General features: G+C 40.9%; 1 non-coding gene across 1 annotated transcript; it reads right to left on the reverse strand.

The window, feature by feature from the left end:
* Window positions 1-4,301: 4,301 nt before the first annotated feature.
* LOC140822478 (small nucleolar RNA R71) lies at window positions 4,302-4,407 on the reverse strand. Its single transcript, XR_012115964.1, has one exon. It is a non-coding gene; the product is annotated as a small nucleolar RNA R71 (small nucleolar RNA).
* Window positions 4,408-6,247: the final 1,840 nt, after the last annotated feature.

Here is a 6,247-nt window from a genome sequence, read left to right on the forward strand (position 1 = left end):
ATCAGACAACCCAAGCACAATACAGTCTAACTCAATTTCATGCCCATCATACTGCAGTATACAAGATCTAACAGACTTCATTGATATCAAACCTGTCCCTAACGGAGAAGAGACAGACACTACCACAGACAATGACTCAACATGAAAGCATGACTCAATGCAAATCGTTAAAAAAAAGTATGTGAAGAATCGGTATCAATCAATACATATGCAGGGCAACCACATAAAGAACAGTTACCTGCAAAAACGTCATCTGGTGCTTCTTGAGCCTGCTCCTCTGTCAAAGCAAATACTCTGGCCTGCTGTCTAGGAGGCTGGGTTACTGTCTGGCTTCCTCTTGGCCTCTGCTGTGACTGGGTAGACGGTGCTGGCTGAAATGAATGAACTACAGCTGGTGGTCGTCTACCAGTCTGAGCTACTGATCCAGATGATTCAGCACCCTGTAATATCTGAGTATCTCTCTGGGGACAAACTCGAGCAAAATTTCCCTGTTGTCTACAAATACGGCTACTTCCAAACAATCCTCGGCACTGTTCGGTGGAATGCTTCCCTCCACAAGTGTTACAATAAGGTCCTGTATAACTCTGGCCCTAACCGGTTTGTCTCGAACCGCTATAACTGGATGAATTGCTTCCAGATCTTTTGAACTGCTTCCCTCTAGCTTTCAGGAATTCTTTCTTTCCACCACTACCACTGCCACTTTCAAATTGAGAAGATGGTGGAGGCATCTGTGGCCTCAAGGCCGAAGGCACAAACGAAGCTCCTCTCTATCTCATCAGACCGGCTTCGGCTCCCTTAGCTCTGTTCAAGGCATCAGTAAAATTATTCGGTCTCCCGGTATTCACCAAGGTAAAGATTTCAGGATTCAGGCCATTAATGAACTGATCAGCAACGGCTTCGTCATTCTCGGCCACATGTGGAGCAAACCGCAACAGTGTAGAGAACTTGGCCACATATTCTTCGATGTTCAACTGACAATGTCTCAAGTTTGCAAATTCTGCTCCCTTATCTTTCCTATACGACACTGGAAAGAATCTTTGATAGAATTCATTTCTAAACACATTGCAGGTAATAACCGTACCTCGATGCTCCAGCTCTTTCTTCGTCGTGATCCACCAATTCTTCGCAACGTCATGCAATTGGTGCCCAATAAGTTTCACTCTCCGCTCATCCGTATAATCCAAGGATTCAAATAAAATCTCAATATTTTCTAACCAACTCTCGCAATCAACGGAAGTCTCCGTACCCTTCAGAGTCGGTGGATGGAACAACTGAAATCTCTTCAGTAAGGTCTCCATTGGTGTTGCTGTCACATCCATTGGAGGATTCAAGGTGCTACCCTGTTCCGGTACTCTTCGAGGAGGCATATCTGAATATCAAAAGGGTTAGCAATCACATAACAAATATGTCTCAGCCCCTTTCTGATCATCTTACCTCTGATCAAGAATCGGCTCAGATCCATTGCCAATAATACACATTACCATATCAAAATCAGATAATCAGGCAAACAAGCATAAAAGCAATAGCTTATGCTAGCAATCAGAAGCAGGAAAGAAAACTCAATCTACCCCGCTCACTAGTTCCTATCTCAATCTAAAGGATCTATCGCTCTGATACCACCTGTTGTGGGGACCCGGACGCTAATCAAGTTCTTAATCATTATTGGGACAATTTAATCAATTATAATAAACAGGGTCTAATTTTTTTTTATACAAATATAAAATGCGGAACGTAATGGAATTCATGATAATATACATGTCAGTATTTAAAGTACAAGTCTTGCACTATATACAATCATTCAAACTAGGGTTTAACAACTAAATATCAAGTGTCCAAACCCTATCTCTAATCAAGGTCTGTAGTCTCCACTCTAATCACGATCTTGCTTCATCTCCTCGACCCCGATCATGTCCCACCTGTTGTCATGCACACATACAAACACGACAACAGCCGGACAACTCCGGTGAGAAATATATCCCAATATAAATCAACGAAACAGAATCAAAGAACATGCGATCATATAATCAATATAAATGCATAAACAGATATCGGGAATACGTATCAAAATCTGAAAACATAATCAATAAAAGACTGTCAATCAGACTCGTGACTCCACGGCTTAGACTAGACTCAATCCTAGTCTATGGATCCCGGTTTCCAGATGATAGGTGTTGTTTTTACGTGTTTTATTGCATTAATGTGTGTGTTTTTGCATTGTGCGTGCGTTTATTTCATTTACATTTTGTTCATTATAGAATAAACATTTGCATTCGATCATGTCTCACTCGTATGTGAAAAATTTGCAGGAAAAATGACCGGGAAGCCGAATATGAAGCAAAGTGCGAACTGAAGCAAAAAGTGAGCAGAAAATGCGGCGCTCGAGCGGTACTTTTATACCGCCCGAGCGCGAGAGGTGAAAGGCCAAGGAGAGATCCCGAGAGGTCGGCGCTCGAGCGGTTGTTTTCTACCGCTCGAGCGTGAACATGGATCCAAGTCACAGAAGTTTGGCGCTCGAGCGGTACTTTTCTACCGCCCGAGTGCCAGAATCCGCATTCCCCAAGTCTTCTACAGAGAGTGTGGCGCTCGAGCGGTAATTCTCTATCGCCTGAGCGCCACCTAATTTTGGCAAGATTTTGCGTCCGATTTTTTTCTTTATTTCGGAGGTATGGCTGATATGGAAGGGGATTGGATGACTTTTGGGGGGATATTCAGACATTATTCAACAGGAGCACAAGCCTTGGAGAGCACTTTACGCTTGGATTGAAGATTTGAAGTTTTCTGGGCGTCGTTTTTCGCGTTTTTCATCAACTCTAGTATTTCTTATTTAGTTTTTATCATTTGAACTTTGTTTTGTTGATTTTCAATCATGAACTTTAGTAGCTAAACTTTTAATATTTGTTGGGATTTAAGGGGATCCTACCCCAAACTTTGATTTAGTTAATTAATAATTCAATTTGTGATTTATTCTTGGTTATACTATTGTTTTATTGTGTTGTTAGAGCGTAGCTAACTTTAACGACGTTTTCATATCACGAGTGAGTTCGAGAGAATAACTAGTGATAGGATCGATTAGTATAATCCGCAGATCTACAATTTACATAGATATATGAAATTGGATATGTGCCGATAGTCATAATACTAAGGGTCGAAAATTAGGGGATTTCATAAATCGAAATGCGATTCACTCTTGATAAATAATTAAAGACATTTAATTACTTCATTGACTAGAATTAGTTTGGCATATCTCGAGAGAGTGTGTTCAATTGAATAGGAGATCCTATCGGAAGCATACAAACACGATCAAACGAATTAACAAATTAATAAGGGGTAGGTGAACCAGAATTCCCAACAAATTCATTTATCATTGAAATTTACTCAATTGATCTAGCATTCATATTTCATTATTAAATTCTTGAACTTGTTTATTTAGTTTTATTAAATTTTATTAGTTATAAAAAAATCACTCAAATTTCTTTGCTAAAGTTTTAATAACTGGAATAATAATTGTTAAACACAGTCTTCAGTGGAACGATACTCGTACTCACGTACACTATTTTATTACTTGACATTGTGCACTTGCGATTAAATTTTGAGCATACAAAAACATATTTTTATTGAGGATATCACAGTGCAAGTTTTGCTCGATCAAGGTTTTGGCGCCGTTGCCGGGGACTGTTAATCTACAATTTTATTTTTAGTTATTTTCTTTAGCGTTATTTTATTTGTCTTGAGTTAACACTCCATATTTTATTCCAGATATCTTGTCTAGTGCATGCCAAAGTCACTTGACGTGGAGCTTGAGTTTGATCTTGAAATCGAAAGAACTTTCCGCAGGAGAAGACAACAGCAGAGGCTAAAAGAACTGATGGAGAGGCTGTTGAATGATAAAGAGGAGGAACGTCGTGAAGATAGACATGTGGAGATACCGCGTCGTATTCCAATGCTGGAGTATTCCCAACCTTCTTTGGAGGGTGCACGCCCTAGCATTGTGAGGCCTATCGTGTGGGCAAATCACTTTGAAATCAAGCCAGCCATAATCCAGATGATTCAGAACACAGTCCAATTTGGAGGAACTGCAGTAGATGACCCAAACATGCACATCACGGATTTTCTTGAAATTTGCGATACTTTTAAATTCAATGGAGTTTCTGATGATACTGTTAGGTTGCGTTTATTTCCTTTCTCTTTACGTGATAAAGCTAAGGCATGGTTAAATTGTTTGCCTGTAGGGTCGATCGCTACATGGGACGACATGGCGAAAGCCTTTCTCATCAAATACTTCCCTCCCTCCAAGACCATGAAGTTGCGGGCAGACATTACAACGTTTGCTCAATTCGATTAGGAATCTTTATATGAGGCATGGGAACGCTTCAAGGATCTATTACGAAGAAGCCCACATCACGAGTTACCACTTGGGTTAGTCGTTCAAACATTTTATTATGGTTTGCTTACTCCTAACCGTACTATGATAGATGCTGCTGCTTGTGGAAACCTGTTGAGAAAAACCACGGAGGAAGGATATGAATTGTTAGAGGAGATGGCTGCTAGCAGCTATCATCCTCAATCTGAAAGAAACAACCAGCGGAAGAGTTCAGGAGTTCACCAGGTAACTGATTTTTCTGCTATTACTGCACAACTTGATGCTTTAAACATGAAACTAGACGGCTTGAATGTGGGTGGCACGACGATGCGTCTTCAAGAGATATTCTGTGAAAAGTGTGGAGGGGAACACTATGCGAAGGACTGTCAAGATGACAATCCATTCTATGTGCAAAATGAGGCACCAGTGAATCAAGTTGGAGTCCAAAACCGCCCAAGGAATGACCCTTATTCGAACACATACAATCCTGGGTGGAGCCAACATCCCAACTTCTCATGGGGCGGTCAAAACAGTAAGAATCGACCGCAAGGAGGACAACAATATGGGAAACAACCGATGTACAGATCCGATCCTCCTAGAGAAGAAAAGTCCAACTTGGAGCAAATGATGTCTAAGTTTATTTCATCCACTGAAACTAGACTACAAAACCAAGATGCATCGATAAAAGGGCTCGAGAATCAAATTGGATAGTTGGCGAAGATGATAGCAAGTAGAGAGCCGGGCACCTTGCCAAGTAATACCGAGACTAATCCAAAAGAGCAAGTGAAGGCCATTGAGTTGAAGAGTGAGAAAATTTTAGAGTCAAAGGGAGAATAAAAAATTCAAATACCGAATGAACTGACTGAGACATCCAAAGGTAAGTCTTGTAACATTACACCCGCACCCACTTCACAACCTAAAATTGTTATACCTCCTCCTTTTCCTGCAGCATTGAAAAAAGCAAAACTAGATGCACAATTCGGTAAGTTTCTTGAGGTATTTAAAAAATTGCCTATCAATATTCCCTTCGCCGATGCTTTAATGCAAATGCCTAGTTATGCTAAATTTTTGAAGGACATTCTAGCTAATAAGAGGAAGTTGGAGGATCACATGACAGTGAACTTAACTGAAAATTGCTCCGCTTTGGTGCAAAACAAAATCCCACCGAAACTGAAAGACCCAGGGAGTTTCTCTATTCCTTGCATGATTGGTGATGTTGTTTTTCACAAAGCTTTGTGTGATCTTTGTGCGAGTATTAATCTTATGCCTTTGTCCGTGTTTAGGAAACTTGGGTTGAGAGAGCCTAAGCCGACGAGGGTGTCCTTGCAACTGGCTGATAGATCTGTCAAGTACCCTCACGGAGTGATTGAGGATGTGCTAGTGAAAGTGGACAAATTCATTTTTCCTGCGGATTTCGTGGTTCTCGACATGGAGGAGGATACAGAGATGCCTCTAATTTTGGGGAGACCGTTCCTTGCAACTGGCAAGGCACTGATTGATGTGCAAGAAGGGAGGTTGAGATTGAGAGTGGGCGAGGAAGAGATTACTTTTGATGTTTTTAATGCACTTAAGCACACACTGCATTCTGATAGTTGTTTTAGAATTGATGCTTTTGACTCTCTTGTGTCTCACTATGTGCAGAATGCTCTTAGGAACCCTTTGGAGGCCACTATCACTATTGAATTGGGAGAAGAAAAAGCTGAAATAGTGGCATACTTTAATGCCAACCATCCATGGAGAAAGCCAATGAGGATGCGACTGGAGTATCTAGGAGAACGAAGAGATTTGACCCCTCAAAGGTTATGCATCGAGGAGCCACCAACACTTGAACTAAAGCCGTTGCCTCCACACCTTAAGTACGTTTACTTAGGTGAAATAACACTTTGC

This window comes from Primulina eburnea, unplaced genomic scaffold (assembly GCF_022965805.1).
Source record: "Primulina eburnea isolate SZY01 unplaced genomic scaffold, ASM2296580v1 ctg857_ERROPOS3498143, whole genome shotgun sequence".
Classification (NCBI taxonomy): domain Eukaryota; kingdom Viridiplantae; phylum Streptophyta; class Magnoliopsida; order Lamiales; family Gesneriaceae; genus Primulina; species Primulina eburnea.